Source organism: Fukomys damarensis, unplaced genomic scaffold (genome assembly GCF_012274545.1).
Source record: "Fukomys damarensis isolate Sample0158 unplaced genomic scaffold, DMR_v1.0_HiC HiC_scaffold_4, whole genome shotgun sequence".
Classification (NCBI taxonomy): domain Eukaryota; kingdom Metazoa; phylum Chordata; class Mammalia; order Rodentia; family Bathyergidae; genus Fukomys; species Fukomys damarensis.
Genome location: NW_022900916.1, coordinates 48,977,112 through 49,002,843, shown reverse-complemented (window position 1 = coordinate 49,002,843; position 25,732 = coordinate 48,977,112). Strand labels below are relative to the sequence as shown.

The following is a 25,732-nucleotide window of genomic DNA, read 5'->3' as shown; positions in this document are numbered from 1 at the left end:
ATGGCACTGTGGTCAAAACCCGGCCTCCAGGAGGGAGGTAAGAAGACAGGATCCAGGTAGCTCCCAGAATGTACTAATTGACGGGATAAGGCCTGTCACTAATCTATTGTTGTGGGTTCAGAATGGTGCTCAAACCCTGGTGCTGGAAACAGCTGAGATGATAGTGTTTAACAAGAAAGGAAAGGCTTACATGTTTCATCTATGGAGAGAAAAAGATACCGTTATACACTCTTCATGTTTTTATAAAAACATTAAATATGTAGATTAAAAAAGAACTAGCTTTATTTTTGAAGATTGATGGGTTTTCCACAGTGGCTCCAATTTTATTATGTTGGTTAGGCTCACAGTCCAGCAGCAGCATCATATCTGTCTTAAAACTTATACAATGAAATTGCTGTGGTGCAGAGCAGGCCTTGCACAATGGGCTGAGCTGGACAGCAATTGTAGATATCTAAAAACTGGTATTTGAAACAAGATAACTCACTTGCTTGATAATTATTTAATGTCAGGTACAGACTAATGTGATTTTTACCAATGCAGTTGTATAGGCTTTGCAGAGTATTTTGCCTTTATCTATAAACAAAGGTGACAGTTGAGAATTTCTAAAGAGACTTAATCTGCTGGCCTAGAGCATTAAAGAGCAACATCACATTTAGGAAAATGGATTACTTAAGGACTTGTAATTTGCTTTTACTTTCTGATCTCAGGTGTCATTGTGACTTTTTGTGTAGCTGATGATTATTGCAGAATAGTAGTATTTCAAGGGAGCTAATAATTCTTGATTCTTTTGTGTCTGATTGGCTTTTCTTAAGGGTTATTTTTGTTGTTTCATTATGGAAGCTTCCCATATCTGAAATTACCACACTGCTTAATCGAGTCCAAGACATAGTAATAGTGAAATGTAATGTCTCATTCAGCATATGACAATACTATTTCCCTAATAATTTAAAAATAACTTTTGAATTCACTTAATGATACATTTGGAATTATTGTCATCCAAGAAATAGAAGTGAATCAGTGAGTGGCAGATTCCTCTTAGTTTCATTTCAGTCATGGAATTTTGTTTTATGTAGAAACCAAGGAATGGGCAGAAATATTTATACTGTATACTAAAGGAAAATTAATCCTATTATTTTGTTTAGTTGAAATAGAAGTTGAAACTCAGTCTGAGAGTCTTCAGGTTTTTGCGACCAGGGATTCTACCCTTGTTTGGCCTGTTTTAATCAAACAGACACTGCCTTTCTTGCTCATCAAACCTGATCTTTTGATAGTATCATTCATGTACTGTGTCTGAAAAATGCTGATTGTTTTTGTCTCTGTAGCTACCAGATTACTAAACAGAACAGAATATTATTCAGAAGAAAGAATACTATCATGCAGATATTTAGTGCTTTTTACTTTAACTGAATATTAAGTTTTATTTCTTGCTTGTCATTAGAAGCTTATAGATAGATTCATTTTGTCAAGGGACATTAGAGGTTGAAATTGGATGCCTTCTTTAGATAAGAAGGTAATCTTAAGTCTGTACTCAGACTTAGGACAAGTATGTTTTCTTGGTGTTTTTCAGGGATAGCTTTCTGGACCTTGATTTCCACCTTTTAGAGGTTATTTTATAGGCTTGAAACTATGTCTAGTACATACAGAAAAAGGTCACATTTGAAATTCTAATCAGTTTAAAATCACCTATGGTGTTTTTATTAAACTGTCTTAAGAAATACTTATTTAATTATTTACTCTGTATGCAGTTCAGTAAGTCCTGGAAAAGTTATTTTTTTCCTAACTTATTCTAAATATTTTGTGATTCTTATTATTGATTTCTGGTTATAGTACCTACTTGGGTTTTTTTTTGTTTGGTATCGGGGTTCTGACTCAGGTCCTTGCACTTGCGAGGCAGGTGGTGGAACCACTGAGCTAAAGTGGTATGTCTGTTCGTTATTTACTTTTAAGAAATTCTATTTTAGTTTCTATAGCCAGAATAATTTAGGTATAAGAAGAAACTGCTATCAATAAAGTTTTATTGAAGGTGTTCATTAAGACACATATTTGTCTTAAAGGTGCTTAAAGGTGAAAAAATATCCATAGAGTAAGGAAAACTGGTTTTGGTATCATCTTCCCTGGTAAAGCTAGTTGTGTCTAAAGCTAGACACTTTAAAAATGATGAACATTTGCTGGGCTCAGTCCTCCTCTTTTTTCCATTCTTATGTTTAATTTTTTCATTTCTCAAGGTTACTATTGAAGGGTATTATTTATGATGTACTGTGGTGTGAATTGTGTCTGGTATAACATATTAATATGTCATCTGAGGACCTGCCTTTTTAGCCTAGTAATAACACTACCTGCAGAGAAATAGTGTATTCTTGGAGCAAACAGCATCATTTCATCCTTCCTCCCCAGATTTTGCTGTATTTATAATAAATAGAACATCTGAGCATCTTTGAAGGAGGAAAGAAAGCACTGAAGTACCAACAAAATGGTAGTGTAAGACCCACCCACCTGAGCTTAGTGGAGATGGGGAAATGATAGATGCTTTGCTATGACTGGTCCACACATCTTTCCTTCTATTTTCTGGGTTCCCGCATCACCTCGGATAGGTAGCCAAATCTTGAGGTGGATTTGAGTACATGTTTCTAAGTGATGTGTCTGTGATGGCCACCAGAAGTTCAGCAGGTTTTTTTTGGGGGGAGGGGGCGGGTACTGGGGTTGAACTCTGGATCTTGCACTTCCAAGGCAGGCAGCTAAATCCCCCAGCCCACACAGTGCTTTTTATTTTCATTATTTTTGTAAGTACATTAAGTTGGAACTGCAGCTTTTCAGTTCTTTACAACTTTAATCTGGCTATTAGTATTTAGCAGTGTTGGATTTTAGATGCTTTCGTTTGACTTAAAGCAAAAGAGAACTACATAAGGGTATATATGAAAGCTCCCCTCTAAGCATGCACTTAGAACATTGTACATAAAAAAAAATTATTGTTATGTTTTTAGTTAAGTAGGATGTCACAAACTGTTAAAGTCACAGATAAAAGTAATTATGGATTGCAGGGATTTATGTTGGGACATGGTCATGTTAGAGCCTGGGGAGTTGAAGCCCATAAGCTTTTTACTTGTCTTACTGTGTCATCCTTCTGACAGCATAATTTTTAGAATTGAGGATATTTTAAACTAAGGTAGAAATCAATTTTTTCTTCTGAATATTTATATACTTATTCCACTAGTACAAAAATGGAATAAAAATATTTAGTGATTTCTTGTTTTCCCTTCAGTGTTTAGTCTCCCTAATTATTCGTCTCTAATTTGTTCAGCAAAAACTACATGAATTTTCAGTGATTTGTTGTTTTCATTGTCACAATGGACTAGATTTCATATCCTGTATAAACTCTGGGGTAGGGGGTCGGGGGTTTTTCAGTGAAAATTACCGTATATGGAAACTCCTCATAGAATCTCCATGGAATTACACAGGATGTAAATAGCACTCATTGTTGTTATGGATTCTGAGCTAGAAAAGCCACCGATCACATGTATATTTTTAAAACAATAATAGTTACTACATTAAATAGTTTAAATACTGTTAAACTTTCAATATGAGATTATATAGGACACTAGACTATTAATTGTATGGTCATTTTTTGTTTGTTGCTTTTTTGAAAAATATAGATTTTCCTCCATATTTTTTCCTAATTAGTAGAAAGCATTAATATACCTATTCCCCCTCCCCCACCCCCGGTATAGGAGATTAAACCCAAGGCCTTCACACTGAGTTATATTTCCAACCCTTTCTTAATTTTTTGTTTTGAGACAGAGTCTTGTTAATTTACCCAGTTGCCTAGGCTGGACTTGAACTTGGGAACCTCATGACTCTGACTCCTGAAGTGCTGGGATAACAGGTGTGCACCACCATGCCTGGTAACTAACGTGTTTATAGTTAGAAAATATGCAGACTGTGTTAGTTAAAAGTCATACTCTCTGTGCTAGAATAGTAAACTGTAAGATTTAAAAGTTATATGTTACTTGTATTATTCATGGGTTCAGATAATTATGAACTGGGAAACAAAGAGGCAGCTTAATGCATGTTGTAGAAATGGCAGCAATCACATGCCAAAAAGAGCAACTAAGTGCAGCCACTCTGGCTCTCAATTGCTTGCATTCAAATCATGGCTCTACCATGTACTTTAGATGGCTTTGGCCATCTGTGATCAAAGCTCACAGTGTGGCTTATGGAGTGAATTTTTGATGTTAGGGAAATTAGCCTTTGGGGGCCAGGACATCCGCATGAGGGAGGCCCTTACCAGGGAGAATAGCATCCAGCAGTACAAAAGCCTAGCTAAATAGAAAGAGAGATTTCATTTCCTAAGACTGGATAGAAAATTTGAGTTCCATTATGGGCAACTTTGAAGACAGTAAGGGAGGGAAAATAGAGAGGGCAATGATATTAAAACTGTGTTTCTTACTCAGGTAGGGCAGTGTAGGTGAGACTTTTTTGGCACCCGTGCTCATAAAGAAAGAAAAAAATTGGTTCTCATCTGAATTGACATGCAGAATATGGCAAGACAAGCCAGCTTTTTCTTTAAATAACTTTCTTGATGAATATTTTGTATGGTAAAATATGTTTAATTTCACTGTAGTTTGAGGAATTTTGACAAATGTATATGTACACGTATCCATCATTGTAATCAAGGTAAAGCACATTTTCATCACTCTAAAAAGTTCCTTTGTGCTCTCTGAAGTCAATCTCCACATCTAGAATTTCATTTAAATTAAACTATACAGTAGTATTTTGTGTTTGATCTCTTTTGTTTAGCGTAATGTTTTCAGCCATGTTGTTATTGTGTCAGTTCTTTCTGCTGCTGGATAGTAGAAGGAGTGTAATTGATTCATTCATGTGTCTGTCATTGTTGTGTGGCTGCCTGTCTTGGGTTCTTATAGGCAAAGCCATATGAATGCTCGCATATAGTTCCTTATCTAAACATATGTTTTCATTTTTCTTTCTTGACAATTGTATACTTAGAAATGCAATTATTGAGAAACTGCCAAACCATTTTCCAGAATGATTATGCATTTTCATTTCCACCAGGAATGTATAGGAGTTCATTTGCTTCACACCTTTGCCAACATGGTCTATTATCAAGCTTTTTAATTTTTACAATGTAGTAAGTGGGTAATGATATACTGTATTATGATTTTAATTTGCATTTTTCTCCTTCTTAAAGATGTTGAACATGTGTACTTGTTAGCCATTTATATATCTTCTTTGGTGAAATGTCCATTTTAAATAATTTGCCTGTTTAACTATTAGGTTATCTTGAGTAAGTTTTTATTTATAGTGTGATTTTATTTATAGTGTGATAATGATGTCATTTTTTTTCACCAAAGGAATATTCAGTTTTTCCAGCACTGCTTCTTGAAGAGATTCTCCTTTCCCCCACTGAATGGGCAACTTTATAAAAAATACCAACTGACCATGTATGGCTATCCAGAGATCTGTATATGTGTCCTTAGGCCAATATCATAATCTTTATTACTATTGCATTATGATCACTTTTTAAATCAGTAGTAGAAGCTCTTCATATCTGCTCTATTTAAGAATTCTTTTGGCCATATTTATCCTTTAATAACTATAAATTTTAAATTTTTCTTCTCAGTTTTTATTAAAAGGCTTGCTTGGATTTGGACTGAGAGAATAATTCATGAATAGAGCAATTTGGGGGAGGAGATTGACATTTTAACAATATCATCTTCTAATTCAAGTATGTGGTATATTTGTCCTTTCATTTAGGTCTATGATTTTTCTCAGCAGTGGTGAAACTAATTATGAAATTACAAGAATAGGTAAGGTTTTTTTTTTTCATTAATAAAAGAATGCTTATTCAGACTGAAGTAAGTTACACCACTTACCAAATAGTATTTTCTAGGGAAAATATCAGATAGTGAAATGTTAAAGTGATGAAATACTTAAAGTAAGTTAAAAAAAGTTAAAGTAAGAAATTCATTATATCAACTTTGGAGGACTTGTTTGTACTTGTAAAAGTGTAAAAGTATTAAATACAGCAAGAAAAAAATTTTTTTCACTAAACAAATGTTGCCGTGAAGAAATGTTTTAGAGATACGTTTTAATAAATAGGAATAATGGTTTTTACCTAGAACACTTAAACTTGTGATCATGTAAATGCTATTTTTATGTCCTTTAAATATTTGTTCTCTTGACAGGACAGATTCTTTCTCATTTCTTATGTCTTAGGGTGCAACTTTATTATATTTATATATACATCCTTCTGGTTCTTGCCTAAATAGTGAGATGTATTTCATTAGAAAGATCTGAATTATGAGTTTTTATAGTTAGAACCGAATCTCCTTATTAAAGTGATTCTGTTTTACTCTTGGGTTACCAGAGTAACCAAATGTAAAAACATTTTTTTTTTAAGAATCTGCTAAATCTATGGATCCTTGTGATTTCAAGAGATTTGTAGCCAAACCTCCTTTAGAATAGATTAAGGATGACATTTGTCATGTTTAAAAATTAAATGGAACTTGGATTTATCTTTTTAAGAACACTTTCTAATTACTTGACATTACTCGTTAATTCTTTTTGAAGTCCTCAAACTTCATGAAGCCAGATTTGGTAGAAATTTACTTGATCTGAGTGAGATAGCATATTGTATATATGCATTATACAGATGAATCTATAAACATATTCATCTAATGCCTAAAGCAACTGATGTCCAAATTCATCCACCCTTGTTTTAGACAACTTACAAAATACTGTTTCTTTAAAAAAAAAAACCCAAGTGAGTCAGTTAATCATTGCAGCCCTTTGAAAACTATGGAATGAATATTCTTAGTGGATTTTCTGTGCTGACTTTCTCACTCTTTTTCTGACTTTTCCCCAGGAAGCCCTACTTCGTTAGTTCTTTTAGAATAAATATGTAGCACAGTGCTTAAGAAACTGGGCTTTGTGTCAGACAGCTGAGGGGGCCTAGTTTTATTATGTTTCCTGAGCATCTTATCTCCTGACATCTCTTTGTTCCTTTGTAAAGTAAGGATAATAGTGAACCTCATGGGGCTGTTATAATGCTTAAATAAAATAGAGAGAGTGGCAAGCCCTTAATGGCACATGATAAGCAATTAATAATTTAATTATTCTTAAGGTTTTCCATACTGGGAAAGTAGTATCATGAACACACGGTGTGTGTTTGATATAAGACAGAGTACAAACAAGGACAGAAACAATGGCACCAAACATGGGCAAATGGGAAAGAAAGAGAAAAAAAAAAGTGTAAGTTTGGTACCTGCCATTTGTGAGCCTACTTTTTGAAGGGGAACAGAGGATAAAATTATCATTTATACATGTGTGTGCTATCATGTCAATATGAGTAAACATTTTTGCACATACATCTTTACGTATTATCAGTGCTTTTGCTTCTCTTTGTATCCAGTCTTCTCTCCAGGCATTATCTTCTGGATTTCTGTGAGAGTCACCTTGCCTTTCCTCCCAGCTCTCCTTCCTGCATACTCAGGTCCACTCCACAGGGTGTTTTCTTTTGTTGGTATATAACTAACATACAGTAGAATTCAAAGATACTCAGTTCTATGAGTTTTAACATAGCAGTTTTTGTCAGATCCACAAAGTAAGATACAGAACATGTCTATTACTTGAGAGAGTTTCTTGTGCTCATTCCAAACAGTTTTCCTTCCCACCAGGCAACCATTTTCTATATTTTTATAGTTTAAGATTAGTTTTCGCCTTGGACTTAATATATATGTGGAGTTACATAATTTGTATTCTTTTGTGTCACTTGGCTTGCTGATCTTGTTCTCAGTGCCAGTACCAGTTCAAGATGCTGTCAGTGACTCTTCCCTGCCTTTTGAACTAAATACAAACTCTTTGTGTGGGTGTTCAAAGCTAGCCACCATATGGTCACAACTTTCCTATTCTGCCTTAACTCCCAGTACTACCCTCCAATACACTGCAGTCAAATGGAGCTTATTTGCTTTATCCTGAGTATATTTTCATGCAAGACCATAAGGCCTTCTGTTTAAGTATGCCCTTATTTTCAGCTATTCATATCTTAACTACTCTTTCATTCTTTGATGTTCATCTCGGGTACCAGTTACTTAGGGACTTTACTGGTTCTCCTACAGCAATTTTCAACTTTTTTTTTTTTTTTGGTACTAGGAATTGAACTCAGGTCCTTGTGCTTGCAAGGCAGGTGGCGGAAACACTGAGTCAAATCCCTGGCTGGGGATGTCGTTGTTTGGCTGTATAAGGGAAAATGGTGAGCAGCATTGCTACCCTTTCTAGTATGTATGCATTGTGAAAACCTTTTACTATGGTGTTGCAACATGCATAGTTTTCCTTCAAGCTTTCGCTAAACAAAGGTCAGTGTGTACATTAGATTGCATGTAGAAAATTGGTTGGCTGCTTTTTAACAAAATATAAAATATGTTGGTCTCTGAGTCCTTGGGTCTTCAGCTGCCAGGAGAACATCAGCCACACATCTGACTATAGTTCATTTGTTTTTAATGTTAAATTTTCTCGTCCCAGCTTCTCTTGTGGGGGAAGTTAGAGTCTGTATAATACCAACTGTGTGTTGTGTTAGAACAAACAATAACACAGGGATACAGAGTATGTCTGGCCTTTGTTTCCTGAAATTGTGCATTGATTTCTTTTTTCAGTAGACTATTTCAAATGAATGAAAGCTACATTTTTTATTTTTAGTGCAGACTTTTTAAAAAAAGCTATTCATCTGCAAATTCAAATTTTATTTGGCACATCTAATTTGCTTAAGTTAAAACACACATAGTTGAAATTTTAACTGATTAAATCAGCTTCATAGTTGTCAGGTCTTTTCACAGTAACATGATTATATGAAGTCTTTTTCTTTAGGCTTTTTAATATTAAAAAAAACTCCAATCTGTCTATGGTGGCCAACACAAGGATGTTTTAAATGAATATTTTTAGCATTTTTCTCTCCCTGATATTTTAAGTAGATAAAACTGAATTATGTCTGTAGAGTTAATTTCTTCTTTCCTTTGACATTGAATGTGCTCTTTATTTGTAGCTTTAAACAATAATGGTTAGTCACCTTTTGTTTCTGTTTTGAATAAATTCCTTGTAAAATAGTACTCAAATAATTCATTAGTTTAGAATCTAATATGAATAAATATTTACTGCATTAATATAAAAGACCAGATGATTAGGAATTTTTGAGATGTTTATAGCTTTATACCTACTTCATAACTCACTTTGGAAGCTTCTTAAGATACTAGCATTATAGCCCTAAGAAATTAGTTTTCCTGGAGTATATTTGTGGAGGCCTGAGACTGACAAGTGAAATAGTTACTTGCTGTTTAGTAGATCTCCCTGAGACTTGTATATTACTGCTTGGGCACTCATTCCACAGGTTAAGATTTCACTTTCCTCTGTTTTATTAGAACTCCCAATTCTTTTTTTGTTGTTGTTGTTGTTGTTGTTGTTTTTTGTTTTTTGTTTTTTGACACAGGGTCTCACTATGTAGTTGAGACTGACCTGGAACTCACTATGTAGCCCAGGCTGGTCTTGAACTCACAGTGATCCTCCCGCCTCAGCCTCCCAAGTGCTGGGATTATAGGTGTGTGCCAACACGCCCGGCTAGAACTCCCAACTCTTAAAGCACTGAAATGTCTGTTTTACCTTTCATGCACTTAAACTACAACTCCCTGACAGTGAACTGCTCTGTAGATGAACAAGTCACACAAACAGATGATTGGATGTGAGCTCTAATAATGCAGAATATTTTATCATTTGTATTGTATGAGGCCCTGGGAAACATCATGACTGGAATTAGGGAGTACACAACTTTTATCATGAATCAGTGGAATTGGTTGGTTAATCCAGACAGGAAATTACTGGGTATTTTATTCATGTAGCTGACCTAACTTCTATTTACTTTTGAGAATTGATAGTAGGAATAAGGCTGAGTACCAGCTATACTGGCAGCTGCACTGGGCTCTGAACTGATTGTTTTCTGCCCACACATGGTGTGCCCAAATGGCACTTTCTTTTAAACTGGCTTCTCAGAGAACCCTGTTGAACAGAGAAAGGAAACAGGGGCAGGAGCATTTATTTAGAAGGCTTGTTCCTGCAGCAACTATATATATTTATATGCCTCTTAGATTGGCTGCTTGTTTTGTCTTTTGAAATAGTTACTATTGTGTAATAATAAAATACCCTGCTTTGGTTGAAAAGCCTCAATTGTTTCTTCAGTCTTCCAATCTGAACTCAGGTTTCCATATCCCTTGGTAGGGTATTTGTAGGCATGATAGTAATGTTAGATTTTTCCCCAGTATTTCAGCCTAAAGATCCCACTTTTTTTTTTCTTAAATACTCTTACAGAATTCAGAATGTTGCTTCATTATACATTTCCTTCTTTTTCTAACCCAGTGGCTGTAGGAATGCTGGCAATATGAACAGAGTGAGCAGCCCTACTCCGAACAGCAGCTGTGGAAGTAGAGAGGCAGCCTGAGCAAGTGCCTGTGGCATGTTTTGTGAGGCCTTCTCCCTCGACATTAGTATTTCATGCTCATGACTTGGGGAAGTTGGCATTTGTTTGTGACCTTGTGTTTTACATAAAAATATGAAGCATTGAATTTTTATGTTATGCTTTAATGCACAGTCCTACCACAGAAGCCTCCTGAGGAGAGCTGATTTTGAGCTGAAGAGAGAGATTTTATAACTCCCTTTAGACTGAGAAGGCACTCAAATGTAAGAGATTAGAATGATGTACAAAACAAGTGAGCTAATGGTTAAAGATTGGTGCAGAAAGGTGCATCTGGCCTCTAAACATCACCTCTAGTAAACTAAGTAGACATTTTCTTTCAGAATTAAGATAATTGAGTACTGCACTGTGATTCTTCAAATTCTCCTAGGGCACTGGAGACGAACCTGTGGCACATGTTATTTTTCTGTGAAGACAAAAGGTGTTAATGTATGAGTTGTTTTTCTCTAAATTAAAACCTCAGTATTTAGGTTTAATTGCAGTGATAGCACCTTGCAGTAAATAAGTGGGTTTTGGGTTTGGGCACTTGTTACTAAAAGGTTCACCATCACTGTCCTAGGGACTATAGTAATATATGATTTTATTCAGTTTTCATGAAACTATTAAAATTATCCATTAAATATTCAGAGCATTGTGTTGCACTTAAACATTTTTTCTTTTTTTCTTATGATCCTCAGGGCTTCTACTGTTAGCCTATGCTTCTGACAGTGTGTGACGGAGGGACTTAATTATGTGGTACATGGTATTATCTTGAATTTCATAAAGTTATTTCTGGATAGAATGGAATCCAGTAATAATGCATTCATATTACATATATTATTATTAATCTTCTGAGTTAATTTTATTGTGTAAAGGTGGCTACAATTTAAAATTTCCCCATTTTGCACCTGAATAATTGCCAAAGAGGAAGTTGGAACCTTTGGTTGGGCTGTGTTTCTGGCAAGTCTGGCTTTATGTCAGTCTAAGCCAGTTGTCCCGCCTCTTTTGTAGTTATAAACTATACTGCCTTACCTGTCTAACCATCTTACAAATCTTGGACAATGGTCTGAAGGGAAATAATCTGTTGTTGAAGCTACAATAACCCAGGGATGTTTGTCAGTAGCATACATACACAAACAGTACAGTTCATTATGAGAAATACAGTAAGTCAGTAAGTGTATATTTACTGTGTGCATGTAAATCGCCTCTTTGGGCCACTCATTTATACTGAGAAGGTTGGTTCCTAAATCTGTAAAGAATGATCATATGTAAACTCTCTTTTAAATGCTGGAGTCTTAATATAGTGATATGTTTATTTCTTCATCAGTAGGTATACATATATCTCTTTGTCACTGTGGAGTGCTGATTGGTGCCAGTTCTTCTTGGGTAAAACTGTCACTGGTGGAATAGGTTGCTGATATATTTAGGTTTTCATACCTACATTTAAAGCAACTTATGTAGTAATACCATAGCCAAAAATGCTTACAGTTAACTCTGAAATAATGAAATAATTTGATGTCTTAAAGAATATTCTTCTCTAATTTTATTCTGTAGAATTTTTTTCATGGAACCATACACACACGTGCCCCCCCCCATTAAACTGTATTAGCCACTTGTTTTTTTTTACCTTTCTGCCTGTCTTCCTGTTTCCTTCATTTTACCCCTTCCCTTCCCTTTCCTCTGGAAGTGTCCCTTCCTTTTCCTCTTATTGAAAATTACCTTTTGTATGAGATATTTTCTGGTATGTTCAAAGACTTCCTTGGGGAACTATACCTCTCTAAGGCTATATCTGCCTTATGATGTGAAAGCTTTGAATATGAGCAAGAGAGCCTGGGTGATGTCTGTGCAATTATTAGGTGATTTCTATTTAAAGGCTTTAGAAATGTGTCATCCTGAAATGCAGAATTCTTATTGCATATTATCTTTTACACTGGCCATGAATATAATTTTAGTAGCAAGCAGAATGATTGGCTATTTATTTTAAATTCTGCTACTACTAGGGTGTTCTGCTTTTCTTCTTCAGTGAAGCTTAGACATGTTTATGTGCCATGCAATCATGTTAGAGTCACTAAATTACCAGCATTGTAAGATAGCAGTTTCTGGCTATTTTGAAAGAATTAGCAAAGAATGAAGCCTTGCACAAACTATAAGACAGTGGTATGAATAATTTTAAAGAATAAATACTCTATTAATAGATGAAGGTCTGCAAATTGGTTGCTCCTGGGAACAATTATTTAATGGAATGTTTGCTTCTTTTCCAAATATTTTCTTTCCTTCCTTCCTTCCTTCCTTCCTTCCTTCCTTCCTTCCTTCCTTCCTTCCTTCCCCTTCCTTCCTTCCTTTCTTTCGTTTTTTTATGTGGTACCAGGGATCAAACTCAGGACCTTGAATTTGCAAGGCAGGCTCAGCACCACTGAGCTAAATCCCCATCCCTCAAATGTTTTCTTGTGTATTGTTTTTCATTTCATTTTTGATCTGTATCTTAGATATGCATATATCAAAGCACTTCTCTTTTCACACATAAACACTCCTTTCTTTATATACTTCTCTTTCCTTAAAACAAGCTGTGTGGGCTGTTGTATTAATAAAAACATTTTGGGGCCAGGATTTAGCTCAGCAGTTCGGTGGCCTGCCTTGCAAGCACAAGGACCTGAGTTCAATCCCCAGTACCAAACAAACAAACAAACAAAAAACCAAAACATTTTGCCTTAAGGAAAATAAGTCTGAAAGTCTTTTTCCCTAAACTGTATACCCAAAACTATGGTAAGCAGAATAAAGGCCCTTTCCTTAGTCCATTTTTCTTTTACTGTAGCAGAATACCATGGACTGCATAAATTATATGCAATCAAATTTTGTTTGACTCATGGTTGTAGAGGTTGGAAAGTCCACTATTAAGGGGCTGCATTGGTTACAGCCTTCATGTTGCCACACCTCATGGTAGAAGGCAGGAGAGCAAGTTTGTGTTAAATACAAAGGGGGGACAGCTTGTGCTTTTATTAGGAGATCACACCATAACTAACCCACTCCTGAAATAATGGCATTAATCTTTTCATAAGGGTACGACCCTAAAACCTGATCGTCTTTTTAAAAGTTCTGCCTCTTAGCATTGTTGCAATTACTATTACATTTCAGCATTAATATTGGTGGGGACAAACCATAGAGGCCCAAAGCACGTTCATGTTCTAATCCCTGAAATCTATCGATATGTTATATTGATTTGCACAGGGAAATGACAATTTAAACCGGATGGATTTAGAGTTGCTAATGAACTGACTGTAAACATCTATGTGGAGTCAGAATAAGCACAGGAGTTTTTAACCGTGGAAGAGGGAAGCAGAAGTCAGAGTAATGTGGTAGGAGAGCTCAACCTACTTTTGCTGGCATTGAAAATGAAGGAAAAGAATCACATAGCCAAGGAATATAGATGAACTTAGATAACCATCCAGAAATATTCTTGCATAATAAATAACCTGTGTTTTATATTTTTTCTTCCTTTAATTTTACCTAAATAAAAGTTTGTAATCATACTATTATTATATTCTTTGAGATTTTCTTTTTTAAATTATGTTTCTAAAAATGCAGGGACTCATTTAGACTGATTACATTCTTAAAAAATTTTTATAGTAGTTCTTTATATGACTATACTATAGTATGGTATACTATACTGTAAACAGTACTCTGTTGATGGACTGTTAGGTTTGTTTTTAGTTTTGGGTATTGTAAGTCTTTGTGAATGAATGTAAATATATTTGCATAAGTGGAGTTGATAGATCAGTTTATAGATATGGAATTTTACTGAATATTGCTAAATGATGCTCCAAAGAAACTTAAAATAGTTAATAGTACATGTCTGGGCTATATTGTACTTTGATTTTTAGTTGCCATGAAGAGGAAAGTATATGCCACTATAAATAGAGACTAGAAAGAATGTCACTTTATCTTACCTCGATTAAATATGATAACAAGCATTGTGGCATGATTGCCAGGAGAGATTCTTCAATTGTCGAGCTGTTCTAGGTCTTAGAAACTTGTAGTAATGATGAGAATGGCTATGGACACTCTGCCATGTCCTGCAGTCTAGTTTGTGTGAGATGAATGTGCAGTTATTATGGAGGGCAGGGAGGAAGCCTCATGATATCCGACTTTGTCTGTTACCCTATTTGGGATACAGATGGACATAGAAGCACGATATTTAGTTAGAGTAATGTTGCTGCATGCAGTTTTTCTTTTGTTTTGGAAGCACATAACTTGTCTATAGAAGGGGCATAAGACTTATGTATAACTTGATTTTACAACAACAAATATGTTACTGTAAGGAACAGGAAAAATCATGTGGCACTTTTCAGGGCTTCAAGTACCCTTTAGGCCATTTCTCCCCAATAATCTTGGCTAAAACATTATCAGCAATAATGTGTGATATTGCCCCGCTGTACCTCACTGTTTTTTGCTTTGTAGTTAAAATACAAGGAGACATTCATACATTTCAAGAATTGCTTAAATTCTGCTACCCAGATTTAAGCATATGAACATATGATGAATTTTAAACATATAAGTAAGTAAAGCTATCCATCATAATTTGCTGTACTATCAGCATTAAATTACAGTTACTTTGGAGCACAGATCAAATGGGTTAAAGTAAGCCTGTAACATACATAAGGAACACCTTCCTATATTACACATGCAAATTACATTTCCATGTATAGTCTTCCACTTTAATTTCAAAGTTACCCAACTCTGGAAGTCACTGCTAAAGGACTTAGCATGGTCCAAAGAGAAGGGAAAAGGGATATAACCAGAATTGATATATTATATGTATGAGTGTTTATTCAGAGGGTAACACGGCAGAAGGGAATACAATTCTAGTAATCCAAGTCCTGAAGAAGAAGCGTATTATGCTGTACCTCTTCTTTAGGAAGGTATCATTTCTATCACTTATATCACAGGTTAAATTATATATTATGCTACCTTCCAGTAATAGTTGACACAAAAGAATGCAGAACCATCACGAGTCCCACTTACTTCAAATAGCTAGACAGACCAACATTTCTTTACAAATTGTTTCCTTTTTCTGATTGCCACTAAAATACAATTTTAATCCATAGATTAATAAGGAAGGGTCATACCCCGAAGTTGACACGTATACCTGGCATTCCGTCTACCCTTGCCCACGCATACAGCTGAAATCATTTCCAAGGTATGGCCTAACAGATGCCAGGGTTAGGTACTTTTTACTTTTTACAGATATTAAACTTCATCTTGAACTTGAAATCATCATACATATGGTGAAAGTGGAGCTTTTATTTTGCATTTATTCTTCATTTAACATTTAAAACATTACTATAATTGAATATTAAAACAAAAATAATAGCAATTAGTGAACAGATGATGATGATTGTCTTTCGGGCATTCACATAAAATGACAGCAGCAGTTGTTTTTCAGTAATCAGTAGTAAGAGGTCTGATTCTGAACACCCTCTCTGGGGTGAAGCTTGTTGTCCTCGTAGGCGTCTCCATTATAATGGCGCCATCTTTCCTGATTTGTATAAAAGTCCACCAGTTCTATTTGAACCATTTCACTCATCTCTTCTACTTCCTCCTTCTCAGGTAAGAGTTTTACCAGCAAAGACAGTTTATTAGGAGAGAGAAAGCCATTATCAAGACAGTTTGTCTTAAATTCGATGGTTAGGCAGCCCTTTTCATGTGATTTGCAATAAATTGACATGTTTTCATTTAGCATACACTTAACATTTCCATACTTGACAATGTGACCTACATCAGAGGTGATGACTGTGGTTCAGTTGTCAAGAGTGGATCTTGGGCCGGGGACATAGCTCTGTAGTTCCGCCGCCTGCCTCGCAAGTGCAAGGTTCCGAGTTTGATCCCCAATACCCTTCTCCCTAAAAAAAAAAAAAGAGTGGATCTTGGCTTTCAGAAACTACATGGTACTTCAGCCAGTTGTATAACCATACACATGAAAAGGTGTTTTTCTCAGTGAGTAAAAACAGCATGGTCCTTCTGATCTAACACAATGACATGATCTCCTGGCTCCAGTCCTGGTTCTTGGTGTCCTTCACGGAGGAATGTTGTCTTCTGGCCTTCTTTTCTGCCTTTGACAACATGAACTTCTAGAATTTTCTTCTATCTTCCTTCCATTGCAGCATTTACATTTATCTTTAGGGCTTATGTGTTCCTCCTAGCCCTGTACTCCATGCACACAGCCTGAATTTGCTGCACCATTCCAGGTCCTATCTGATGAATTCTTATTTGCATTCCAGTACCCAAGTAGTTGGGACAGCATCTATGGCTCATTTCTTACCACCTTGCCCTTCATGTTAGTTACAAATCATGTTCTTTTACAGAGCCTATTTTCTTGATGCCCTATTATACAGCAAAGATCTTCTAAGGTGACTGAGAACTGATGTATCACATTTTTACCTGTCCTTTCTCTCTGCATCTTTTAAAAACATATCAAAAATATCTGTGGGAGAGCCCAAAACTGCCACTTACTCCACTATTTTTTATTTTTTTTCGGTTTTTTCAAACAGGGTCTCACTATGTAGTTGAGACTGACCTGGAATTCACTATGTAGCCCAGGATGGTCTGGAACACACAGCGATCCTCCTGCCTTAGCCTCCCCAATGCTGGGATTACAGGTGTGCGCCACCACACCCGGCTTACTCCACCTTTCTTAATTGCTTTTTCTTTTTTGTCATATAAGTCCCTCTTCTTGGCATCAGAAAGGACTTTGTAAGCTTGAAAAATATGTTTAAACTTTTTTCGTTCATTTGCATTCTTATCAGGATGATACTTCAAGGCCAGTTTCCTATAAGTCCTTTTTAATTCTTCTTAGGTAGCATTGGATTCGACCACCAAACCATCATGGTAAATTATTTCTTTCGCTATTTTCTACAGCCAGTGAGTGGGTTGGGCCAGAGTGGGGAAGCAGGAAGTATGACATAGCTCTGTGCAGCTCCCCCTGCTCCTCAGGAAGAGCATTCTGGAAAGTTTCCTGTGTCTCACTTTCACCAGCATGTATTGACAAACTTTTTTAAAAATGGCAATTCTGCTGTTTCCTAGCAATGTGAGGTTAGGAAGAGTGTCTAACTTACAAAATGAAGATAATAGTACAGGGTAAGCATGACACATTTTTACAGTTATAATCTTTTTAAACCTATGGGTGAATATAACATTTCATTTTAAATCACTGGATGAAAATAACGTCTCATTTTATGATTTTTTTTTTTTTTTTTTGATACCAGGGATCAAACTCGGGTCCTTGCACTTGTAAGGCAGGTGGTAGAACCACTAAGCTAAATCCCCGGCCCACTTCTCATTTTAATTTGTTTAATTCCAAATGAGGTTGAATGTTGGTAAATATGTTCAATAAAACAGCCATACTTTACAAAGTCATAATGTTTTTATTAATTTTATTTTAAATTTGTTTTTATTGATGAACAGTAGCTTTGCATTAAGATTAATTTTTTACTGCTATATATTTTGCAAATAAATTTTTACAGTTTGTTACTTGTTTCTGTCTTTATGGAATTCTTTCTTGCAGGCATTAAAAATATTTATATAGTCAGATTAATACATTTTTATGGCTATTATTTTGTATCTTGCCATCAAAGGCCTTCTTTTTTCATGATTACAAAAATTATAAAAGCCTCCCATATTTCCTCCTACTACTTTTACACTTTGCTTTTTTAACTTTTGAATCTTTGATTCAGTATAGAATGTTTCCTTTTTAAGGAAAAAGTTTTGCAAATAAATGTTTAAGAAAGATGTGGTATAATCTGTAGGGTCTTTTGTTAAATGTATAATAAGTTTTAGTTTAGTTATTCCACTCAATATATACTCTTTCCTTATGGTGGTAATTAATGCATAATTATTTTTTTGCTTTAAAGTGTTTAGGGATAAGGTAAATAATGTTTGGAGCCATCATTTCAATACATAAAACAACCCACCTTTTTGTTTTAGAATCAAGGTGGTAGGACAGTGGAACATTTGCCTAGCATTGTGAGGCTTGGGTTTGATTCCAGGCATTGCCAGGCAGAAAGACCTCCGAAAATGAATTTTTTGCTGAATCATCACAAAATACATGCTGTTAATCTTTGAGACACATTTTCAGTTAAAGCTTTTCATGGATAAGGGAACCAAGTGGCATCTCCCAGAATAAAGAAATAGTTTTCTACAGTATCATAGTACATTGATGTTACTACTCATTATATCCCTCAGAATATTTCATTAATGTTACTTCATTTGGTTTTTCAGATTTTATTAGTGCTATTAACTTTAAAGTCCAAACTTGTAAAGTAACACCACCATACCACTATGAGATAGAAAATGGTATTTTTATCCCTAGTTGCAGAAATTGTAGGTGATTATTAGTACTTGCTTTCCCTGAGAATTAAGATCATAGTCTTTTTCTGAAAAGACATTTTTCCTTAATTGTATTTGCATTTGTCTGTGGTCACTGAAATTTTGAGAAGACAATAGAAAACCACAGTCTTGGGATACAAAATTAATGTTATATTTTTAATAGTTTTTCTATATACTAATAATGAACTGGCTGAAAAATAAATCAGGAAAACAGTTCCATTCTCAGTAACTTAAACTTAGGAAAAAAACCTAACCAAGGTGAAAAGATATCTATAATGAAAGTTACAGACAACTGAAGAAAGAAATTGAAGTTACTAGAAGGTGGAAAGACGTCCTGTGTTTATGGGTTGGAAAAATTTAGTGTTAAAATGATCCCATTACCAAAAGTGATCTCCAGATTTAATGCAATCTTCATAACAATGACATTCTTCTCAGAATGAGGAAAAAAGCCACCTAAAGTCTTACAGAGACATGAAAGGCCCAGAATAGCTAAAGCAATCTTATGCAAAAATAGCAAAGCATCATAATACCTAATTTCAAATTATGCTACAAAGCCATAGTAAGAAAAATAGCATGGTCTAGTATAAAAAAATAGACACACAGACCTATGGAACAGAATAGAGGACATAAAAAAAAAACCCACATAACTATAGCCATCTGATTCTTGATATAAGAGCCAAAAACATACTTTGGAGAAAAGACAACTTTTTCATAAATGGTTCTTGGAAAAATGGCTCTCTATATGTAGAACACTGAAACTAGGTCTCTATCTCTGTACAAAAATCAATTCAAAATGGATCAAAGAGCTAGTTGAAACTGCTAAAAAAAATAGGAGAAATATGTGAAGCCACAGGCACAGGCAAAGATTCCTGAATAAAACTTCAAACGCATGTAAAAGAATAGCAATACTCAAAAAATGGGACTCACTGAATTAAAAAGTCTCCATGTCATAAGAGAAACAACCAGTAGAGTGAAGAGTCAGTCTTCAGAGTGGGAGAAGTTTTTGCCAGCTACTCTTCTGACAAAGGATTTACATCTAAAATATATAAAGAATTGAAAGAAATAATACTGAAACTTGAACACAAATTTCTCAAAAGAAGAGCAAATGACTGATAAATATATGAAATCATATTGAATATCTTCAGCTATTAGGGATGCAAATCAAAACTACATTGAGATTCTATCTCACTGAAGTCAGAATAGCTATAATCAAGAATAGAATACGAAAAATAATAAATGCTGGCAAAGATGTGGGAAATAGGAACCTTGCTATGCTGCTGGTGTAGATAGTACAGCCCATCTGGATACCTGCATACTAATGTTTATTGCAGCAAAATTCACAGTAAACAAGATAAGGATCCTGCTTAGGTGACCAGCAGTGGATAAGTGGATAAAGAAAATGTGGTATAGTATGTGCAGTGGCATATTTTTCAGCAGTAAAGAAGAATGAAATTTTGTCATTTGCAGGAGAATGGATAAAACTGGAGATCATATGTTAAGTAAAACAAGCCTGATTCAGAAAGACAAGTGTCACGTTTTTCCTAATATGTGCAAGATAAAAAGATGATATGAAAGAAAAGATCCTATTATTAGACAAGAGGAAGAGCTTAAGAGGGAGGGAAAGGGGTGTAACTAAGGGAGGTTAATAAGGGGAATGGAAAAGTCATTAATTATATCATAAAGAGAGCATGATGTTGACATGAATTTAAGGATGTGAAAAAGTGTCCACTTTATTAAGATAAATAACATGTTATAAAATAGTATATATGGCCTTGCATATAAAAATGTACAGAGATACCAAAAAATTATCTACAGGGCGTTGACTGTTTTAATCTGGTTTTCATATGGGAATTAGACAGTGAGAACATTTTTTAATTTTTGTTTAAGAGTATTTCAATTTTTTATTGGTACATGTTTGCATTTCATGCAGTTTACAGTCATCTTGATGAGTGATTACACGTACATACCACTGCTTGTTTTTTCTCTTTTTTAAATCCTATTTACTTTCCATTCCCTTCCCTCTGTCTCCCTCCATGTTTCTCTCTCCCTATCTCATTTTTCATTCTTGTTGATATTATTAATCTTAGCTCTTGTTATGGCATATAATGTTTACATTAATTGAGGTTATTGGGTTCCTGTACATGGCATATCTTCATTCTACTTATTTCCCCTTCCCCTTGAACCTTTTCCCTATTTCAAGAATTCCATCTCTTTGTGCCCTTTTATCCATCCTTTGTTATTCACTGTGCAATTATAAAATGTTTCTAAGTGGATAAATTAAAAATTGCTGTAAGGGTGTGCTGGGGATTTAGCTCAGTGGTTCCACCGCCTGCCTCACAAGAGCAAGATCCTGAGTTTGATGCCTGGTACCAAACCAAACCAAACCAAAACAAAACAACAACAACTAAAAAAACAAAAGAACAAAAAGAAACTGGAGGAAAAATTGCTATAATGGCCAGAGATTTAGTTCAACAGTACTGAAACACCTAAGATGACACAGTGTCAATGCTAAGAGTTAAGCCCATGACCCTTCAAAGTTAGTGTATATTCATTTATGCAAAATTACTTCTCTTAATACCATTTATGTAGACACCTCCCAACTTTATACCTCTAGTCTAGGCACCTCTTGTGCAGTCTATACATCTCCTGTGAATTCCAGACTGGCTCATTCAGTGGTCCAGCGAACCTCCCCACCTGTATGTCTTGTAAATACCTCAAATTGAAAATGTTCCCAAACAGATTTCTCATGCTCATCCCCCACTTGCTGCTCATCCAGTCCTTCCTTGTCCATCTATGACTGCACCATCCCATTGGTTACTCAGACTGAAATACTGAAGCCACATTTGTTTCTCATAGTCCATGCGTACTGTGTGTCAACAAGTCTTCTTCCACCTGTAAATTTATCACCATTGCCTCTTTGTTCAAAATACTATCTGCCTAGTTTACCTCAGGGGTCTTCTGATTGCTGTCACTGGAACCCTTGCTTTTCAACTGCCTGTTCATTGCTCAAATTCTCCAATACCTTTTCTTAACCTTCAGAGTTAAAATCTTTGCATACCTAGCACTTATTTCAAGACTTGGTGTATCATTGCTGACCAATAAAGTCTGTGGAATTAGTAAATTTATTCACAGACTCATATCAATTTCTGTGATAGGAGTGAGGGAGATGGGGCCGTCTGTGACTCAGGAAGTTTTTAGTTGGGTCCACCCTTTTAGAATTTCTAACTCTCAGTGATAAAAGGAGCCAGCATGTGTTGAACAGATGCTTCATATAGATAGATAGAATGAATTCATTTACAGCTTACAACAACCCCCGAAAAATATGTTATCTGTGTCTTACATGTGAGGAAACTGGTTCAGGGAGTTTATGCACCTTGCTGAAAATGAGAATTCTTGTAAGTGGCATAATAAGGAAGAGTCAAACCCCATATCTATCAGTAAGGGGTGCCATACTGTTTTTTCTGTGGGCTCCCCACCTGTTGGGTATGTCTCATTTCCTTACCATGGCATTATAAGACCCTTCCCAGTCGTGTTTCATCTGTTTGGTGAGCCTTGGTTTTTCTCTCTTCTCTGGGGTGGTGCTAACTCCAATTACTCCACCTAAATGGCCACAGGCTTGCAGTTTCACACCTCTGAAAAGTATTTTTCCTCTTACTGGCATGCCTTTTCTTTCCCTTTCTTCCTTTTGCTTGTTGTTTGAATCCTAGCTCATGTATTGCTTCTGTGAAGTGTTCTCTACCCTTTCTTGAAGAGTTAGTTGGTCTCTGCACATTACTTCCCAAAGTGCCACCATGTGCTATGTTCTAGTTAGTCTACAGGAATGAGGTGTCCTTCCTACCTTACCAGTGCCTACGATGGGGCCTGCAATATGCCATATACTAAATAAATGTTATTTGAGCTATAGTGGGCAATTAAAACACCTAGGGACTTTAAATTTGAAAATGGAAGAATAACTGGTATAATCTGAGAAGAATCTAGATACACCTCAGAAATACTTTGTGGATAAAGCACCCATTTATATACTTGATGCTATAGAGCAGTTTTTAAGTACATGGATTTAACAGGTTCAAATCCCTGCCCTTCCTCTTACTTTAGGTTTAAGTTTGCCAAATTACTTACATCTCTGAGCCTTTTCTTTATGTCTAAAGTAGAGTAAAATCTTGGTACCTGCCTAATATTATAGCCAAGAGGATTTAATGACAATGCATGTAAAAGACCTGCCATAAATTAAACACTAAATAAATACATGTCATTTTGAGGAACTTTCTGGAAGAGCTATATTTATACTGTGCCATCTTAAGATTTAAGTTGCATTGAATGGATTTAACAAAAAAATATTCAGCTAAGGATGTCAGTCATTAAAAAGCAAGCAGATTATTTAAGTTTTGTGTTATCTTGTTGGTTTATTCTTTAGAATGATTTTTTTGTCTTTTTGTTTTCCTACATAGAACCTCATTTGAAGTAATAAGTTGAAAATTTTAAATATTTAAATGAAGAGGGTTTAATGGTTATCATTGTTGGGAAAACAGTTGAAACTTGAGAGTTGTATGGTTTATCAGAACAATTTGATAAAACAAACAGTGATAATCCTAAAAGACTGGGAGAAATTTGACTATGTAGAACTTTTGACTGCAAAAACTGAGTGTCACTTGGAATCTGTCTAGTGGTTCCTGTGTATGTTTAGAGACCTTCAGGAAAATTTAGTAGCATGCAGTATAATTTTCCACTAATTTAGTGTTTGACAGTTTATTCTCTGTAGTGTCAGAGAACTTCCTAGGCTGACAGTAAAGGATTTGAATCATATAGACATAACATGAAATTTGTGAAGTTTGCTAGGTAAGTTAGCTAGCTTAATACCAGGTGTTGGAAGCTGGTAATATTTTTTATGGTTGTAAGTCTCCATGCCAAATTTTTCTTCTAGAAATTGGCCTGAAAAGGCATGCTTAGAAATCAAATCTGAAGTAAACGATTTAAGAAAGACACTTGAAAGTTGGCAACTTATTTTCTCTATCTTGCTCTCATTATTATTATCAGTTGCAGATGTCCTATTAATTACATATAAAACAACATATACTTCAATTCTATAAAATGTATTATGCTGTTGGGAATCACCTCTGCTCTCATAGTGCTTATAGTTTAATGGGTAAAACAGATAACAAGTAAATGTGCATCACATATATATTTGCCAAGTAGAGTTTAAGGGATAAAGATAATTCAGCTTTCAGTAATGTTCAGGAGGTCTGAGAAAGCCTTTCTGAGGACCTGGAGTTAACATACCAGACTCCAGGATGTCAGCCTTGTGAAAGCAGAGCTCAGCCTGACAGGGCCCAGCATCTGCAGAGGCTCTGAAGGGACAAAGTGATGGCCCGTGGCTCCTTCAGAAGGAGACCAGTATGGCTACAATGGTGAGCAAGTTTGAGAAGGCAACTCCATGGCATGAAATCTGAGGTGTTTTTTTGTTTTTGTTTTTTGTTCTTTTTTTGGTACCAGAGATTGAACTCGAGTCCTTGCACTTGCAAGGCAGGGGGCGGCACCACTGAGCTAAACCCTTGGCCCCCATCTGAGGTTTTTTTCTGAGTGCATGAGAAATGACTACAGGGTTACAAACCTGAATCGGGTCCAGTGTTTGTCTTGAGTGGAAAGTGTACTGGACAGAATAGAGGAGGAATGGAAGCGGGACACCAGTTAGGAGGCTCTTGGTAAGATAAGAAGTGATGGTGGCTCAGAGCAGGGTGGCTATGAGGGGAGGGAGACTGGTGAGTTCAGCACATCATGCGTGGATGGTAGAACCTGAGGGCTTGTTGGATTGGATGTGGGAAATGCAGGAAACAGAAATCAACGATGACTACCAAGTTTCTGGCTTGAGGAACTGGATAGGTGGGAATATTGTTAACTGATTTAGGAACTTATCTGAAAAAGATGGCGGGTATACAACAAAGGCCAAAGGAAATTTGAAGATTGACTGACAACCCTTAGCACAGTCTATCCACCCACATGTTTTTATTCCCATTCTCTTGCTTTTTACGAAAATAAATGCTTTCAATATGCTGGAGACTCTTTGAATACAGTGCAGTCTCTGTGTCACCAATAATTTATGCAGTATCCTCAAGTAAAAGAGTTAGTGTCAAAGGCCTGTGATTCTAATCTGGTTTCCAAGAATATTTCACAGAGAAAGAAACATGTAAGGAGACATATAAAAAGAAAGCTTTAAATACCCCCCCACCGCACACACAGAGGAACACACACACAACATCATTTATCACTGTGGTGCAATTTAAAGAGCTATAATGTATACCCTAGGTCACTGTCCTTTATTTTGTGTGTGTGTGTGGTACTGGGGATTGAACTCAGGACCTTGCACTTTCGAGGCAGGCAGAGTGCCACTGAGCTAAATACCCAGCCCACTGACCTTTTTGAAGGCATATATTTAGGTGGGAAGGTTATCATTCCTCCAAGACCTGTTCTACCAATACCTGCACCCTATTTATAGTTTGAATGATGCAGTATTTTGCTTTCGGCTGATTTATTTTCCCATATGTACAAACAAAAAAGGACTTTGGAGGTACAGTTTTGCAACCTTTAGCCTGACAATGATAGTTTTTTTTCATGAGAGTGAGTATTCTCATTAGATCTTATACTTTTTAATAATAAGTGACTTCTCTTGAAATAAATATCTTTATTATAGATAAACTGGAGAGTACAGAAAGTTACATAATGACTTGTAATCCCAGTAATACTATTTCTTCTAGTAATATTTTCTAGTCTTTAAAATCTAATTAGTGTGATTCTTCACATTCTGTGTGTAGTTATGTAGCCTCTATCTTTTCACTATATATAGATATATAT

General features: G+C 35.6%; 1 protein-coding gene and 1 pseudogene across 7 annotated transcripts in view; one reads left to right on the top strand and one right to left on the bottom strand.

The window, feature by feature from the left end:
- St7 (suppression of tumorigenicity 7) overlaps positions 1 to 25,732 on the top strand; it is a 315,589-nt gene that overhangs the window by 87,132 nt on the left and 202,725 nt on the right. The window lies entirely within an intron of this gene.
- Positions 15,951 to 21,889, bottom strand: LOC109117953 (annotated as a pseudogene).